Genomic DNA, 21,397 nt, shown 5'->3' on the forward strand with positions numbered 1-21,397 from the left:
CCCGAAGGGCATTTCATTATTACCGTGGCCCGCGGTCATAAATATATATAATATACTATATATTTTACGACAAAGAAAAGTTTTCAATTAATAAATAACATTTTCGGACTATCAAAGAATAATAATTTGACATTTAATATTTATATATTGATGTATAAAATAAATTAATCGTAAATAATTACGGTAACGAAACAACGTGGGCGTACTTACAAATACTCGCAGCGTTAAACTATTTCGTTTTAGTTATTTCTCGTAACGTAGAAGGGATACGCGCGTTTCCGACATTCTATCGGGCTACGGATACGTACGTTTCAAACTTCTGCAGTTTCATACTTTATAGCCTATGGGTATGGCGGTCGAGCTGTCCAATCATCCGATCTAATTTAACTCCATATTGGCTTGTGGTTATGCGCCTTTGATTCGCGAACCCGATACCTCGCTGTCGCAGTGTGTCCGCTCTCGCCGTCGACAGCTTACAGTCATCGTGTAATAATATGTACTCGAAACGCAGCTTTTGACCCGGTGACCAACATCCGACAATTATTTCGCCTCTTTCGCCGCCGTCAATCAGTCGTCAAGAGAGTATAATAATATTCATAGCGTATAAATTATTTAACTTGACGAAGTACGACAAATTAACTATTTGTTAATCATACGATTTTTTGTAAATGTTATTTTTTGCGTTCTCATAAACACCCCCATCGCCTTTTAAATTTAAAAAATAATTTATTGTACGCATTAATCTACATAATACAGTCCACTATGTTTATTAATGAATATATTATTTTCTCTCGTTCTTCCACCCGGTATTCTATATCCCACTTTCATCACTGCTGATAACTTTCTTTTAACCATTAATTACAGATATTTCTCATGAAAAAAAAAAAAACCGTTAACATCAACAAAATAATATTATATTTATATATAGCTACAGTAAATATTGTGTGTTTTGCATATAACCAAAATATATATTTACATAATAATCCCAAGACTATGTATTCGTGTTAATTAAAAAATAAAAAAAATGTTACACTTCAGCATGCTTGAATGCTTCTACCAATATTATTATATTAATAATTCTATGCAGTTCCGTATCATTTTTGCCTAAACTTAACGCCGTGTTAACCAAATAGAAACGATGACAATACAATACAATATCAACACTGTAATGTTATTATGGATCGTATTGTTTTTTAATGAATGATTTACAATAATATTGTCATAAAATGAGTTATTTTAAAAATTCGCTCCGTTATAAATGCATTTTTTCTTCTGGAGCTCAAATAAAATACATATTTGTTAATTTTTCACATTTTTTCCATTTTTAAGACAAATATAATATATTATTATATTTAATACTTTTATAAAAATTCTTTAGAAATATAATTTTAAGAAAATACACAGATCTATATCATTTTCTATTTTCTCTTTTACTTTCATTATAAGTAAACTTTATTATAAAATTAAAATATTCATGATTTTTTTTTACAGGTCTTGCACTTAAATTGCTGTATTTAGTGGAATATTTTTGAAAATATAACAGAAAGTAATTGAACGTGAAATGCAATACTATAGTATTACGGTGAATAAATGGGCGTAATTTACTCACAACAAGGTAACTGCTGGCGACGTGCTATTTTAGCAAACACGAATATTTAGTTTATATTTTTAATATACTGCATGGACACCTTTTGCATATTTTGGTCGATTTTTTTAATGTCTATTCAAAGAAAAATATTAGCAATTTTTAAATTATATTTTTCTACAAACATTTTAGGACATAATATTTTACATATTTTATAATCAACGTGTTTTTATTATCCTACTTTATTGATAAAATTGGATCACCTATTGATTTTTAAAAGAAACCATTTTATTATTTTCTACTTATGTTTTGAAATTAAAAATAACCATTAACGTTTTAATTATTTTCGTAAAGTAATTAATTTAAAAAATGTTTAGTTTTTCATACTAAAATATTAGTTATAAAACTAACTATTTATATGTATTAATTGAAATGTATACCGTATTATCTATTATAATATAATATCGTATCATTATTATAACAATGATTGTAAACAATGTTCACTAAAAAAAAAACCAGCCGATTATATTTTTTTTTAAACTACAAACACTTATTATAACTAGTCCGGCTTATCTTGGTAATCGGTGACCTTTATAATCGAATAAAAAAGGGGGCTGAAAACTAAAATATTTCATTGACAAAAATAAATTATAATTTGTAATGTCATACCGATTATAACAAAATTAAAAAATATATTATACAAATTCAATATAATGACTTTTGACTAAATATTATTTTAATTTCGCCCAGCACAAGCTTGACTTATTATTGACTTATTATGGAGGGTGCTACAATTTAATTTATCTTAGGTGTATATATAATTATCACCTGCCGTTTTTGTAAAAATATACATTATTATTATTAATTTGATATCTAACTTGGAATATATTTATTATTAAATTAATTAGTAATTTACAACTAAAAATTGATTATTCTTATAATTTATTACAATTTTGATAAATTACAAAATCTTTCAAATTTTGGGAATCTATTTCAAATAAAAAAATTAATTAGGTGGATATAATATTTATAAATTACATATTATACCAAAATATTAAAATTATTTTTACAAATCTGAAAATTGAATCTATTAATTTGCTAAATAAAAAATATAGGTATACATTTTAATATCAAATATTTATACTTATTAATCAAATAAAAATGTTTTAAAACAGTATTTTCATAAATATTTAAAATTTAAAATTACTTCTAGGTAATTTCCGAGGTGATACGCAATGAAAAATAGAAGTTACTCAGTTTTCAGAATGTATAATTACGTAGAAAACATAAACATTTCATTACAACATAAAATGATATCTTTAAAGCTCATCAATATTGATAAACACGTTAAAGTACCTAAAGAAAAGATAACAATTTTATAATTATGACAAAATACAATTAGTATAATAATTTTAACTGTTTAAATACAATTATGAACAATGTAATTGGCACTAAAAAATAAAATAAAATAATAATTACGTGTACCTCGAAAATTACTTTAAAATAATCACATATTTGTGTAGCTATTATCCGTCGCTTATAAATCGTTACGACATTACAGTTTTGATAATAAAATCCATCAGATCTGCTACTATGTGTATATATACTGGTAGCATATGTAATATAAATGCTAAACATATTTAAAGTTGTTCATTATATAATATGTTATTTTAGTATTTACAATATTTACATGCCCAATGCGTTACGAGAGCTTTTTACAATCTAAATCATCAATAACTGTACCTTAATTGAATTTGTCATAATAGTGAATGTCGCCTATTTATTTTTTAATGTTGTGTACGTATAATTGAAACCATCTTATTCGATTCAATTAACAGTGAATTCAATGAGCATTTTTAAATATTTCATATAAGTAATAACGCATAAGTTATTTTAAAACTAAAATATCGTAAAAATTAATGTACAAACGCAGATAATATTCTGAACTTGAATCTTGTTCAGGTCATAAATAAAGAAAAATATATAAATATTGTAGCATAGGCGAATATTTTTTGATTATCTGAAATTTGATTTGAGTAGTATTATTGTTTTTATTTCCTTTTTAATAAACGTGGGAAAATTATTGTCTTATACTTGTATGCTATAAGTTTTTTTTGTAGCATATTTATCAATCGAATCACGAGGTGATAGTTTCTTATATTTTACAAGTCAACCTGTATTTTAATTCTTGTTATTTCCATAAGACTTGACACTCTAAAATAGTATAAAAGTATACTGTATGATTTATTATTTTAAAATAAAATATTATGAAGATAGGTAGTACTTTTAAATTAATATATAAAAAAATGTAATAAAAAACGAGAATCGCCATTCCCAATTTCCGTCAAACAATTAACATTAATTGTATATAATACATAAATAGCGATCTTTAATGCGTAAAAAAAAATCACGTATAGACCTTAATAAATAACTGTTGTTCTAATACTATTTAAAACAACTGTCTAAGAAGAGTAAGACATAAGCATTAAGTTTAATCGTTATAATAGTATGTACAGAATATTAAAATGATTAAGGACTATTAATTATATTATTAACTTTAATAAATATCATTATAATGGCCATAAACATTTTAGGAAAATATCTAAGCTTTCATAATATAATATTATGTAAATCAATTTCATTTCGAAGTGGAGCGAGTAAATAGGTATATAATTAAATGCATTAAAGTGCGTGAAGGAAATACGCGTGTAATAGGTGGGCGTAGGGAAAACGGAACTTATGAGTTATGACGTCACCCAGTATTTTAAATAGTATAGCAAATAAAATGCAACGTATATCAATGGACAATTATTATTTAGAAAAAAAATATGTATTCATTAATTTTTAGTCAATATCAGATTTTCTTAACCTGTGGTCCGCGGCACCCTAGAGGTCCGCGGTGCGTGTTTCCTGACCCCATCACGATTCAGTGCAATGGGCGGAGTTTGTACATCCGAAATTAATTTTACAAAACCTACGCGTACTCAGTACACCGAATTGATATAGGGTTAGTAATGTGTTCACGTTTTTAGAATAATATTATTTACCCCTTCGAATGGCCTACTTAAATATGATTTAGTTTACAAATGTTATACTACAAACGGTACCCACTGTACACACATAGGTATTGTATTTTATAATGAATATTTATTCGTTATTCACATAGGTTTTGTAGAATTAATTTTGAACGTACAAACTTCGCCCACTGCACTGAACCACAGGATCGGGAAACACGCGTCCTCGACACACATGACATGTCTGGTGTGTGCAATGCTAATAATTGCAATAATGCATAATTGTTGTGCGTGAGAAACTGTGATTAAAACTTAAAGCTATCCTATATTGAGAGTGAAATATCAAAACTCGGAGCCGAAATTCATCATAATATCCTTCGTATTCGTTTAATTTGTATTATATTGTTATAGAAACATATTATTAAATAGTTTGTAAAGAAAAAAATGAAACTTTCATGGAATGAAATGTGCAAAATGTTATTAAAATATGTGAGCAATTTATTAATTAAAACTATAAATGAATATACTAAACTTTAGAGGGTCATTGTTAAAGAAGCAATCCCGCTGATCATTTAGTTATCAAAGAATTTTAAAATTTAACGACCAACACACATCAAATCAATTAAAAAATAAAAGTTTAGTTAAATAAAATGATTTGTTATACCGACTGAATTTCACAAATTTGAATAATTGTTGAAAAGAAAAACGTCTTTTATAACTAAATTGTACGAAATTGAAATTGTTTGAGAGTTGCACTTTACATCGATATGTATATGCGCAATAGCCAATAACTATTAAAAAAGTAGTAATTAGATGTATACAAAATTAAAGAAAATTGTTATAATCTACTTGCTTGATGGTTTAAAATAGTTTATATATTTAATCAATAAGCATAACTACTGGAAAACAACGTAATAAAGAGTTCACAAAGTTTAACCTAAATAAAATATGTAATTCGAACATTCATTGTTTCACTAAAACAGATGACGGAAGAGGAAAACTTTTATATTTTAAATTTCAGATTACTACTTCATTGTTGAAGTTTTTTTTTTTTTTAAAGGACACTTATATACACTTTTCAAATCTCCTACTAAATCCCAAAATTCTATAATAAAATATTCTTGCTGGTGCCTTTTTATAAAATTCTATATACATTTTTAATTATATAATAGAACATAATAATACGTATATTACACAACTCACTTATTGTTGTGTAATTACGTTATACAATCTAATAGAAGACAATATAATAATGCATTTGGTTTGAAAAATTGCAAAGTGTTTTCCTTGAGTTTAGGTTACAATAATTATGATGTATACCTACATAATATTATATTTTATTACTTGAGTAATCGGCATTGATTATCTCATTGGTGTTTAATCTTAAGTCAGTAATTTTATGAAACTAATTAATTGTATTTGTATTTATATACATGTGCATTTTATTGTCTATCGAAGTATTTTCATAATATAATTAACACAATAATCACTTACTTCTCAATCTATTTGTACTATTCATGCAATTTAATGTAATTAATTTTACTTATATATCTATTTGAATGTTGGTTTTTTTTTTATCAAGTGACCTTGTCAGTAACATTTTCAAAAATAATGGTTCAAGTGATACATTTATCACATTAATTAAAAATGTTTGTATCTACAATTTTTGTCATATTGTAGGTATATTATTAATATACGTAAATAAATAATTATTTCGTTTTATAATGCGTACCTATATTCATTAATGGAATATAAATACAATAAATATTATTCTCATGTTTTACATAAAACAAATAAAGCCTCGTATCGATAACTTATCAGTACTCAACAATATATTAGTATTTAGTACCTACCAAGTATTTATTATAACCATAAAAATAAAAAAAACAGTTGAATTGTACTTGAATGCTTGTTATAACTATAGTATTAGAAAATATAAAAACATGTTCAAAATAAAAACTATACTGAAATATCGAATAAAGCCATTAATAATTTAAAAAAATAACGTAAACATCGGAAATAGTAAACAATACAACGGTATAAGTTCATTAAATTGTATCAGTATTTAAATATATAATTTATCTATAATAAAGTTGATTATTATAATAGTTACGATCGTGTATAAACACAAACAAAATATCGAAGTGCACATAGTGTCATATATGTCCGGTTAGATCTAAAGTATTTGACCCTTAACTTTGCCCAAAAATAATTGGTACTTTCGATTTTCCTTATACAAACATTCACCCATATCACTCAAATTTATAATGTTTACACACGCATACATTATAATAATATATAGTTTTATGTTTATACATAAACTTGTGATATGTTGAATAAAACATGGTAATGCTGGTAATGTAAGTGACAGTGTGGCATCTTTGATATCAATTATTATTAATATTTTGATTTAAAAGATCAATACCTAAGTTAGTTTGAAATATTATTAGATGTTCATTAAGTAAGGCCTTATGTGCCCGTAACATCGTTCTGTCCTACATCGTGAAAATAGTTGTCATAGTTACCAGTATTGTTGTTGATTTATGCAAAAATAAATATATATAGGTATAATTAGTTGCATTTTTTGGTCAACAAGAGTGTTTATATTAGTAAAACATTGTCATATTATTATAGTTGGCTACATTTTATACACATATATATATACACAACGCCAAACCTATGAAATATATATCACGTGATGTTAGGTTATGTTTACCGTTTAAAATGGCTTTTAGCATCCCTCTCTATTTAATTTTTAAAGTATATTTTACAATATAATTATACTATTATTTTACACTGTTTTAAAAAATATATATATATTATAGAACCAAGAATTTGTGTAGGTACTTACATGTTTATTAATTATTCCTTAATTTTTAGTTATGGATTATTTATTTTATTATATCAATAAATATGATTAACAATCACTGTATCCGCTGAAAACCTAAAATGCTCGTAAGAGTGTTGGAGACGGCTATTTATGAAGGTCCAAAAACGCAGGCAATTTTCTACTTACGTAGCGTGGGCAGTTACACAATAGACCATATGGGAAAAATAAAATCGAACCATTTAAACAATCAAAAACGACTAAACGAATAACGTTCACGCCCTCGTAGAATAATCGAATTTTGATATATATTTTTTCCGTGTGTATGACAAAGGAACAGCGCAAGAAGAATTCATTTCAAAATACTTTAAACCTGTGTGTTTATTTGTGAAATTTATTAAAACTTCAGAATATAGATTTAAAAAATCAGAACAAAAGTGACCATAAAAAGTCTTCAACGTTCAAATAAAAAAAAGTTATCACAATCAAGCTAAATCACAGGTCGTGCAAGTTTTTTCTGTGAGTCGAGTTTTTATACTAAAAACGAATCGGTTCTCCTATACGTCCATTATCAAATATATAGTACTTTAGAAAAATGTAATATTATAATGCGTGTAATTCTATACAGTTCTACAATAATAATAGATATGTTAGTGGTATAGTTATTGTTTTGAATAATAGGTAATACAATAAAAAAAATTATTATTATCATTAATTAGCTGATCCCACGCGGAATTACTAGTGATAAATTAAATAACACCAGTGAATTTAACCTGTAGTATACTCCATAAAATGTAAGCTACACATGTTTTTAACGCATTAATTTGAGAGGTTTAGACCAAATATAAAACACAAGTCTAAAATTATACACAATTATAATAACTATTTTCTTGTGTGTAACCAGTGGAAACCCTATACAAACAAACAGATATTCGTTTTTTGTGATCCAACAAATCCCTGAATGAGACTATCCTTAAAATATAAAACTTCAAAAAAACGACATTCTCGGGTTAATCCAATACCGATATACTAAATTTGAGAACCATGAGTGCAAAGACTTGGCTATGAATAGCTTAAACACGCACAGGCGGTTGTATTTTGTTAATTTAATATAGATAAGTGGATAATATTTTTTTATAAAATTTAAATTGATATCATATTGTATTTTTGTACTAATACCTGTATATTATTATTAAATCAAACTTATAAATACACGAAGAACAAAACATATTTAAAAATTAAAATATATATATTTTATTTTATTTTATTATTATATTATAATCTATAGAACTATGGAAGTACATTCATAAAGTTATATGAGTAATTTAAATTTAAATAAAAAGTACTACGGCAGTTGTAAGTATATACTTAAGTACCATTAAATTACTGTAACAAGTCAAAATTGGTAAGGAACTCTTAGTGAAATAACATAATATAATATTTACCTTAGTATTGAATTAGTATTTCATTTACATAGTTCAATGAATTATATGTAGTGGTTACGATTGCAATTGAAACAAACAAACACATAGCCAATAGTTGACCAATATTAAAGGTAGTTTATTTTTCCATATAAATTGTAAACAATACAAAATTATGATACATACAAATAGCATACTAAGCAGCGTATATACGTTTCTATATACATATCATACAATATTGCTTATTTAAAATATTCAAATGTATTTAAAATATGTATGAACCAGATTATGTCTGTAAACTATTTTATATTAGCAGATGATAATACAGGGAGATTCATTTAACATAAAACACTTATTATTTCAAAAAGTTTAAACTTTTTGAATTTTTTAAAGTGTTACATTTAATGAAATCTACAAATACTTAATATTCTTAAAACTTAAATATTTTTCTTCTACGATAAACCTGTATCAATTTTTTACTTTAAAATAGTATCACCAATATTTGATACCATAAAATAATAAAACTATTTTTTTAAGAACTGTTGTGTTTAAATTTTTGATTTCTATTCAATAGTTAAGTAAATTTAATCTCCATGTCAAAACACGTTTATAGGAGAAGTTTCTTATTATGTGTGATTACACTTGCCCTAACTGTCCAATGGTTAATCGTTCAAATTGTTGAATAAAAATAATCTGGCTCCCATAAGCTTACTATCTATATTACACAAAATATAGACTGATTGCATATGTGCATACTTAAAAATTGTTCAGTGTTATCATTTTTCAGAGAAATAATTACTTATCTATTTATAAATTTGACTTAATATTACCTATGACGTCTTGTTTATACTATTGCGAAAAAATATAAATATATATAAATAATATATAATAAAATAAACAAACTGACTAGAATTTAATATTATAAAAGTAATAATATTTTTTAATGAATACTCATATCGTAATACCGAACCAGAAATTTACGATGATGAGGTGATTATATGGTTCACCAATCTTTGATAATAATTTAAGTCATCTCACAATCTCAGAATTCAATGAAAAACAAATTCAAGACATCTTTCAAAATCATTTGATTACAGTCGTTGTATAAAAGTAGTAATATATTCGACATGGAATTTATTTTGTTTAGTTTTATGCAGGACAGTAGGTAGTATACGTAGTTGGTATACATATATAATTGATCTATAATTTCAAATTAAAACATTGTCTTAAAACCATAATTTGTATATAATATTTAGTGTGTATATTTGATATACTCACAATGATATGTGTAAAAAAAAATTTTTCTTTCTTTATTATTCTTGTTTCTTAATATAGTCTATATAAAAACATTATTATAAAATAATATTATAAATAATAGGAACCCCGTTTCTTTTTATATTCCTCCCTATACCTCTAATTATTTAGCTAACGAACCTATTACAAGACTGCTATCATTTTCCAATGTTAATGCCTCCCAACTTACCTTAGATATCTGATATATAATATGTTAATCAATATTCTTCCTTTTATTTTTATTTTGTACACATAAACACTTTTAGCGTATTAGCATCGTTGGTAATTTATATTTGTATAGTTGTATAGTTGTATATTTGTAACTATTTGTTATCACTATAAGATTTTTATATATGTTTACTTTTATCAAAGGGCTAAGCCCGTAAAATAAAATAAGCATATTTTTCGGATACAGCATTATATTAAATATATTTTTTTTTTAAATTAGAAAATTATAGACCTATTTGTAAATTTATAATAAATTTCTAATAAAATAAATAAATAATATAATTTTAGATGCCCGTCGGGTTATTAGATTCAGGGTTTTCTATGATCTAATGAGTGCCAGGAGTTCGGTATAAATTATTATTTTGTATTAAATTATAAGTACTATAATAATGACAATTTTTAAGATTGAATATTATAGGATTATTTATGTTGTGACTTGTTCATATAATTTATACATTTTATACTTAAATGTATGTAGATTCAAATGTAATACATTTTGAAGCATTATCCTATAATTTGTTTTATGCATATATAATAATATATATATTTTAGTAATAAATATAGAAATTAAAAAGAACTAATATTATTATAGTTTGAATTTATTACATAGACAACATTTTATAATATAATAAAGTTTGTAAAATCTAAAAACGCATGTGGAATTGATGACGCCAATTTCTAAGACTATAGGATACCTATATAATTTGATTGAAACTCTTGATTTCATGATTGCAAAAGATAATTAAAATAAATATGAAAAATGTTTAATTTTGATTGATGCAACTTAAATCAGAGGTAACGTTGTAATTTTGTCTATACGATATAGCTATAACATGCAATTGTTTGAATATAAAAGTAAAAAAAACCCTAGCGGCCTAGCCCTATTTATAAGAAATAATTACCTGTAATTTAGTCGAATATTTAAATATACACTTTAAATTACATATAATATTAGTCATCGTCTTTAAATTTAACAAAAGTAAAAATAGTCGATCTTGATTTAGTCCTTCCAGAAAATGTTGCTTACTTTTCAATCTAATACGTCATTCCAAATTTTTTTGCAAAATTATTTGTTTGCAATTTTGTGTTTTGTAGGTATATGTGAAGTTTAAAATATAGATTATCTTAGAATACCTAGAATTTACATGTGTTTGAAGTGTTATACTCCATAAGTAGGTATGTTCTCTTTTATACAATTTATAAACTATCATTCTTTATAACGGAGCGTTGTTTATTGCAATGTAACTCAATAAGTGTCACTTGTACTCTAGAAGCAATATATCAGACAATTTAAATGATCCATATGCATTTTTTAAATAAAAATATTATATTATACAGAATAACAGATTTTATTAAAAGAAAAATTTATTGAAAAACCATTAGGTACATTTTAATTATTTATTTCCTGACTTTTAACTACTCAATCACCAAAAAAAAACTTTTCAAATGATACTGCAGACCCGCCGCAGACGTAATAAACAAGTATACAATTATCATGCATATAATGTCGGTAGCTATTATGGCATATTTTAAAATTGATTCATTTTGAATAAAATGTATTTCAAATTACAGAATTATAAAAAACACATTTTAAAGTATTAGTTATTTAATTTTAAAATAAAAATAAAAATAACCTTATGTTTTAATTAATATTCTTGATTTACCTCGTGTACCAAATAAGCTGGTCAGAAAATCATTAGGAATTCAAAGTACCTAATCATAATAAAACACAATGGTGAATCATTTCAAATATATTATTAACTATTAGATATTAATATTAGAAAATATAAATCAGAATAATAAAATATTTAATGTTAATTTGACTAGTGTTAGCACAAAATAAATTTTATTTTATTTATACCGTAGTAATATCGTTACAGTATACGTTTTCAACCTTATTAAGTTTAGCCAAATGGAACATATTATTGAACAATGTTCATGCTTAACGGACCCGGTCATTACTTATTAATTATTAGGTATTATAACTTATAAGCGTATTTCGCAGTAATTAGGCATCGCGTCGGTAGATAGTTGTGAATGAATAGACAGTACCGGATCGATTACTATTAGTATTACACATAAATATGTATTATATGATAGTAATACTACAATTATTACTGTGGTGATCTTTTAACTGGGGCAAATGCACAGAATATTAATCAACTCCTGGTCTTTACAAATGAAAAATACTATAGCTCTTTCAAATAATGCTTAACTTCGAGGAGCTATATCTCAACAACAAATTATTCTAACATGAACGTCCATAAAAAAATATTTCCGTACGTTTTTGAATTTTTATATTTAAAAATTAAAATTTGATTGTGGTTTCACCCACAAAAATAAAAATTAATATTATACAACTTTAAGTTCAGTAGCCCATCATGTCCGTACCGTTGACATTGCGTTAAGGTATGTTTTATCATGATTTTTGAGCCACATACTTCACAAATTGGGATGATTTTTTTTTTATATGATATATTCACGAAGTGATGAAGTAAACCTCGAGTGTCCGATTCTTAGTGTATTATTATGTTTTAAAAGTATACTTTGTATATTCGAATAAATTTATAAATTTAAAATATTTGTTAATATATATCATTTTTTTTTTATTTCCATAAAATAATCTAATTTTGTTTTATTTATTTAAAATCAACGTTGTTTTTAACCATCGTAAGATTCCGAAATTCTTTAGTATCAATTTATATAAGTAACAAAACTAAAAAAAATGTATAAAGTTTAATCATTTATTATATTTTAAGTATGTATTTTAAAAACCAATATTTTTATTTAATCTGTTTAATTATTAACATTTTGAGTTTGTAATACTTCTAAATTAAAGCATTATAATATTATTTTAAGAACATTTTTTTTTTAAATAACACTTATAGTTGTACGTAACTTCAATGTTCAAAACAGTTATTAGTACCAAACAATTAACTATATAATTTTATGTACGTAGCCTTGTTTCGTAAAAAAAAAAAATAATGATAATTTTACTAGGTTAGTGTATTTGAACGTTAAATTTTTTTTGCTATATAATTTGCTCGTACATTGTGTATTATGAATTATATGATTTTATAGGAAACTATTATTTTTGATAGATTTAATATTTATGTTAAAATTAAACAATAGCGTAAATTATTTTCATTCATAAATAAAAAAAAATTAATATCGTGTTTGAACTATTAACAAAAGTCATCTGAAATTGCATGCAATACAAAATATACAATTTTGTTTGAGAACGTGACAATTGTTTTTGCAATTTTCAAAACCTCGTAGTACAATGTACACACAATTTCCATTTTTTATTCTATTATATATTCGTAATATACTTAAAGGAATACAGAATTTAGAAAATGGAAATACTTGTTAATAGTGTTTACAGAAAAAAATATGTAAAACATGGTTTAGAATAACCAAATATTATTAGTTTATACGCGGTTTTCAATGAAATAGAGCAAACACTTAGATTCATTTAAATTCATGTTTTTTATTTTTTTGTAAATATTATATTATTATAGTACGTATATGGTATATGCAGTATTATATACATGGCCTACAAATAAATTAAAATCGATGTTTATTTACAAACAAAAAACTAAACTGTATTATCATATTTTTAAATAATCTCATGTTGTATTTAGTTCATAATTATTCATTGTTCAAGATATAGTATTAACTAAATAATTTACAATGGGCAATTAAATGAGCAAAAATGTCATGTTTTCAGTTTAAAATTATACCAATTTCATACTTATTGTTTTCTTTTTAAAAAAGTTTTTCTTCACTCCAACTAAATGATTTCATAAGGAAATATTTATAAATTTGACCTAAAGAAATAGATACACGGTTAATTCACTGGTGTTTACTTTACTACATAAATATGTTACTTTCAGAATTAAAATACACAAACACTTAAGTAAATTATTTTTAGGGTAAGAAAATAAAAACTTTATTTTAGTATAGAAATAATTAAACTACTAGATATTTTGAATAACGATATAATTTCAAAAATTTAACAAAGTGATAAACAATTATTTTTTTACCAGATTTCTAGTTTTATTTTTATAGTAGTTTATATGTTTAGAAAAAACTTATAATAACAATACATTTGATCAGAAAAATAGATATAAAATTATATTAAAAAAAAAAAAATTTAACAACTATAATGAATATAAAATACCTACTTGAATACTTAAATAAGGGTGTAGTAGTTCATGAACTGTATTAATAATTTATTGATTCTATTTAACTTTAATAAGTCTCCAGGAAAATAATCTAATCCAATAGTTATTTACAAGTAGCTATGACTTTTAGACAAATGTTTACATAAATATACAAACCTTTATGTGGGTACTTACCTTCAAAATACCTTTAGGGAGAAAATACAATTTTAATTTGAACTTTCATAATTTAGAAATTTCAATAGAATTTAACCTATTTTATTATTTAGAGTTGGATACACACATCCTTACTTGAATGTCATTGAAATACTGAAGTTTATGAAAAATTAATAACTTTAAAGAGGGTAAATATTTTTACTGTACAAATATTATAACTTCTGTAGGTTGGAAAATATTAATTCTCTATTTAAAACACATATTATATTAGAAGTTTGGTGTTTTATAATATAAATATATAATTGAAATGAATAGATGTTCCTAGTTCATATAGTATTTTTAACTGAAAAATACAAGTTACATCTTTTACAGATGTTACTATACATCGCCAATATTTTATTTTCAATTACATCAAGATTTTATAATGTAAGTTTAAAATAAATAACTCAAATATATAGTTAAATTCCATGCATTTATCATCACATTACGTTTGTATATTAAAGTATCAAAAATAACTAAAGCTTTTTTTTACAAGAATAATCCTTCTTGACCGTTGCCCAACCGAATGACATAATTTAGTTATTGTCAGTGATCTTAATCTTCATTTTTTTGTCAGGAATTCCGAGTTGACCACTTCCAACAATGTACTTTTTTTTAATTATATTTAAAATAATGTATAAGCATAAAGATTTAACCACGCTAAAATGGTATTTTTCAAAATAATGTTTGTATACATAATATAATATATATATATATATATATATATATATTTGTACGTAATTTACACAAAATAAAGTATGGAATAACCAGTAAAAATGTTTCATGATATCCCAAATATAAAATGTAGAGTAACTTGAGTTACCATCGATCTAGTAAATATATGGACACTTGATGTTTTAATTGCAAGACAAAACAATTGAATAGAACCAATTTTGAATAAATTGTATTTAAAACGATTGTATGCAATCTAATCTTTGATTAAAGATGGTTTTAATAATTTTATTATTAATAATTACATTTAGAATTATTGTAAAAATTATCCTAAATAAAGTTAATACTACATTTTTAATGGTGGACAAACTTTTTTTATTTTATTTTACAACTTATACATGATAAGAAAATCGAATTATAATCAATGAAATTATGTGTATTTAGTCAATGTTGGTAACACAATGACCTTTTGCAGCACCGATATATTTTAATAGTTGAAAAACGTGATAGAAAAACACTTTTGACAATTATTCAAAGAGAAGTTGAACCAGAAACAACAATTCACAGTGACCAGCGGAGGGTATTCGCCACATTAAATGAACACGAGCTTACACATAAAACGGTAAATCATAGCCAACATTTCATTCGTCCAAGTACGGGAGCACATATACTTAATCTATCGAAGTTCTTGGTGTGTCGTGAAAATATGTTACGATATAAAAGTAAATAGAGCTTTACCTATAGTTGAAAGAAGAGTAGTGGCGATTACTTCATTCATCCAACAATATATGATATTTGACGATTTCCTTTTATACTCGAACAAACATTTTTAATTTAAGGGAAAATTAATGATAATATGTGAATTCATTAATTAAACTTAGCATATGACGTATGGTGTATATATACGTCAATTCAATGCTATTTTTGGACAAATAGCATACGATATCACAATGAAAAAATCTTATTGTATAAATAATATTAAACAAATCATTTTTTAATGAGTTTAATGCAATTTTCCAAGTTTGTGCGTGCGTGTTATGTGCATTATTGGTGATACACTAATATGTAACCATTAATGTTTGTCACTGTAATGTAGAAGAGATAGCCGAATATCTTCGAACGCGTATGCAAATTTTTTAAATTTACGAGCAATAATTTTTCACTTAAAACCATATTATGCTTATTTCTGATCACACAAACAAAAAAATTGAAAATTAATAACGTTTTAAGAATTTTAAAATAATATTTAACTACCTTATAAACTTAACTTGAAATTGGCTATCCTAATATTATTTTGATTATTTTTTTTCAATAACACTCTGTAACATCACAGTTCAAATTTAAAGAGAAGATAAGATATAAGTATACGACATTTAAAAAGGCATGGTCGATATAAATTAAAATTTACAATTAATTAAATTATGTTTTCAGGTTTTATTATCGATAAAAATTATATGTAAAATGGCATAGGAACTATTTTTACATGGAAAAATACAAAGAGCACAAGGTTATAGTCCAATTAAATTTGATTTCGAACTGAATTAGGTATATACGAATACACCCATTTAGGTACAAAACAATATTATATTAAATGTATCATCAGTATGAAAATGTTAGTTTTTTTTGTGCGTGTAATCGAAAATTGAAAAATATTTTTTTTTTGTACAATAACAATTATTTTTTTTTTTTTTTTTATTCATAAGATTATATAGTGTACGTTATACTTAAATTAGAACATCATACCCACCTGTGTTGTTTTCGTCTTACAAACGTTCAACGAAGCAAATTTGAAATTACCAAAATGAATTGTGTTGTTAGGATTAATATTAGAGTGAATATTGACCAATAATAATATTATACAACTGTAAGGTAAAAATAGAATCTGTAATGTTGGTTAAGAAAATATAATAGGTATGTAGAATATTAAAATTTAAAAATACTCATAATTCAATTAAAAAATAAAATGTCATAAAAACAACCTTACAAACACAGATAAATGTTTATTTTATCTTTGAGTTTGATTACAGGTCAATTCACTTTTAAAAAAATATATAAATATCTCTAATATTTAAATCCACAGTAAGAATAACAATGATATCCTTAGTATTTCCTTGATAAATTACAATGTTTTGATTTGGATGAACTTAGTAGAGTTCCGGGAGATCTAAGTTTTCAATTGTAATATTATTTGTACACACTCCTAAGATAATGTGTTCAAATATCAAATACGTAAAAACTCCCGATTTAAAAGTAAAAAAGCTTTAATTTTAGCAGGAAAATTATACCTTTGTTGCTCTAGGATAATGTATAAATTGTATATGTCCCCCTTTACCATCCCTTCCCTAACATCACTAGATATATTGTTATATGTTTTCATTAAAAAAAAAAATAAAAAAAAAAAAAACGATTGGTTTAAAAGTATATATTAATTTTAAAACTGAACATAAATTACCTTATTAAAAAAATCTGAAAATCCATCAATAACCAACAAATATACGTACATTATTCGCCATTTCAAATTATTTTCACCAAATTATAATAATAATATGCAATAATTAAACAAATAAATAATAGTGAAAATACATACGTAATTATAGGTATAAAATAGTGATTTATTATTCCTATTTTGTATTATTTATACCAAATTATTAAATCAATACACTTTTAATGTTACAGCAAATGAATATATATATAAAAAAATATTATATGGAATAGGTACGCCTTTCTGAGTTTTCATCAAAAATTTGAGTCAATGAAAAAAAAATCGTTTAACGCAGTTCTTACACTTATTTTTCTTGCTTGATTATTACGCGGCGGCCGGTACTTTACCTAATGATCTAATAGTAATTTTCAAATGTTGATATTTTTATTTTATTTTAACTAAGGTGATATGATAGCTACTATATCGATATATTCATATTTTATATATTTTCAATACAATTATCATACTCAATGAGACCTAATCACTTTCGTCGGGACTGCAAATACCATACTATATTTCGTTCTTTACACCATATTTTCTTATCAGCTATTCAGTTTATTGAATACTCGTGTAACGACCGTCTCCAATACATTTCGAAATGGAATGTCTAAAATTCAAATTAACAAGCTATTTTGGAAAGAACAGAAACGATGGATTGAATTCGAAATATAGAGATTTAAACTATTAAAAAAATGTAGAAAATTGGTGTTATACTAATACTTATAAGAGTACCCGAATTGCTATTTAATACTTTCTACTGTCTACAACTGATAGTCGAATTTCAATCGTACTATATAGTAAAACTAGTAAAAGTATCGAATACGCAACAATATATTAATCAGTTATAACAAATATACAGTGAGTTCCGTTTAATGTGATCACATTGGTTCAGATCATTATGATTCTATTAACCGGTTGATTTTATAAAACATTTTTCTTTATTGATGAGTTTATATCTATGTATATGTTTAAAATTAAATTAAAATACAATACATTTGAAGAATCTATCTATTTTTGTTTGTACTTGAGAATCTAATTATTTTTTTTTTTATATTAGCCTGAAATTAAAATCCCTATTCAATTAATATATAATATATACACGATTTTTAATTATTTAAAATTAAATAAATAATAATGTATTTACATTGTACCTACCTATAACTTAAGTATCGTTTTCGATATATTTTTGAATAGCTCCTCTCAACTTTTTCAAAACAATTCTTGTTTCTTTTTAGTGAAAGTCTGAAATACCATTAAAACTATAAGAATGTTCTTAAAAATGATTCAATTATACGGTACTTGGGTGGTTGTAATAAAAGGTTAATTTAACATTAGTAACATAAGTTCTGGTTTGGCATTTTCAATTTTGATTCCAATAAACGGTTGATTCTATAAACCAGTGATCGCATTAAACGGAACTCACTGTATTTTTTTTTAAATACATATTTTAAGGTTTTTTAGGGCAAGAAGTCCTTAGCCTTATTAATCACATTACAATATTATTATACACTGTAAAATTCTCAACATGACGGTAATAATTATTATGGTCTGAGATGTTTATAACATTATGGTAAACCAAATTTCGCACTGATTATTATTATTTTATATATATATACTTGTATTTAACACGATGATAATTTATTCCGCTGCAATGTTGATGAGTAGATATTTGATTATTCGTATGTGCGGCTATAATATTGCTCGTGTTGTGGCGAGCAAAACGAGACAAAATATATAACTCTTCACGTCATTTCCGGTTTTCGTTTTCAAATATTTTTGAATAACTTGTAGTATATACTTCTATGAAATATCACTGTAGTGATATTCGTACCTGTACTCGCGTCGTTATCTATTGAACGTCCAAAACAGTTGTAGCACGTGTAACGTTTGTTAAATAAAACATTTGGCTGCTATCTAATAATTTCAGTATTCCAAATCATTTCATCCGCGATCCGCCATTAAAGCACCCAAAACAATAAGCCAACACTCAACACTGTATGACTATACGTTTTGCACGCGATATTTATCGTGTAGGTACCCTAACACTCAAAGGATTTAATAAATAATCATTCAAACACGATGTTAAGTTCGTGCGGCGTACATAAACAAAGCTACTGTATTTGTGTTGCACCAGTAATATTATGTATAGGCACATAATATGAATCAAATCACTGTCGAAATATAAATTCGTGCACGTAGCACGTGAATATTATTATTCAATTTCGAAGTGAAAGTATTCTGTCCAGCAGTGGAGTTAGCGCAATTGATTATAATAATTTATACACTGGCAACTAACACCCCCCCCCCCCGACACGTGTGTCCTGTAATTGTTTTACGGGTTAATTCGTATGTTATGTTGTTTTTTTTTTTTTTTTTTTTAATATTATTATCAACACGTTTGTTTTACGTTTTTACGTTTTTAGTTACCTATGATGTTCATATTTTACTTGCAAATGTCAAAGGCTACAGTGAGTATTATAGTACCTACCACGTGAATATAAATACACTTTTCTATGTAAAAATGTATAGAGCATATAAATGTATAACTGTATAAGTATTAAATAATGATGAAAACCTACAGCAGTTATTAGTTATAAATTATACATTTTTATGTGTTAAGACCTATAGATTATATTACAGCGTTAATTGACGAGCTTTAATAAAATATATAGTTATTAATTTTGTATGAAAAAAAGTAATTGATTTTTAACTAAGTTGATAGTTACTTTTTTTCTTATTAATTTGTACCATTTATATAAGTCAGAAAAAATATAAACAACTTTTTAATTTAAAAAACTTAATTTAATAAATTTAAAAAATAACTAATAAGTCAACTTGTCCAATGGACGATATCCATCCTTGTCCGTATGTTTGAGTCCATTGATTTTAAGTGAATTAATGTATCAACTCTTTATTTTAAAATTAAAACCTATATATATATTATTTTATAAATTGAACCAGACGAAATTTCTAAAAACTGTAGAGTCCATCATCTACATATTTTGTTTGATTAATAAATCTAAACTATTTACACCTGTTTAAATTATAACACAATACATAACCAAATTTTAGTAAATTAGTTTATTACCTTTATATAGAAGTGATTTGAATGAAACCAAATAAATAATAACTGATGATACAATTTACACATTCAAATTTTAGCCTAACGATGATAATATTAAGCCCAAAAGCATCAGAAATTATGAATAAGATATTTAATTATGGTTTACTTTATAGTTTATACATGTGTAACTCATCGAGATAATTAGTATGATCACTTAAATACAGTTAATAAAAGTCATAGAAAAGCTTAATAATCTAAAAAAAAATATTTCTATAAGAACAATATTCTTGAGTAAACTTATTTAACATTTTCTACATTATTCATAAACACATAATTTACATTGATTGAAATTTCCCAAATATTTCTTATATTAGACCTCTGTAACTTATTGATTAAAATTTAGTATGTATTGTGTGTATAAGTTAATCAGAT

This window comes from Rhopalosiphum padi, chromosome 3 (genome assembly GCF_020882245.1).
Source record: "Rhopalosiphum padi isolate XX-2018 chromosome 3, ASM2088224v1, whole genome shotgun sequence".
Classification (NCBI taxonomy): domain Eukaryota; kingdom Metazoa; phylum Arthropoda; class Insecta; order Hemiptera; family Aphididae; genus Rhopalosiphum; species Rhopalosiphum padi.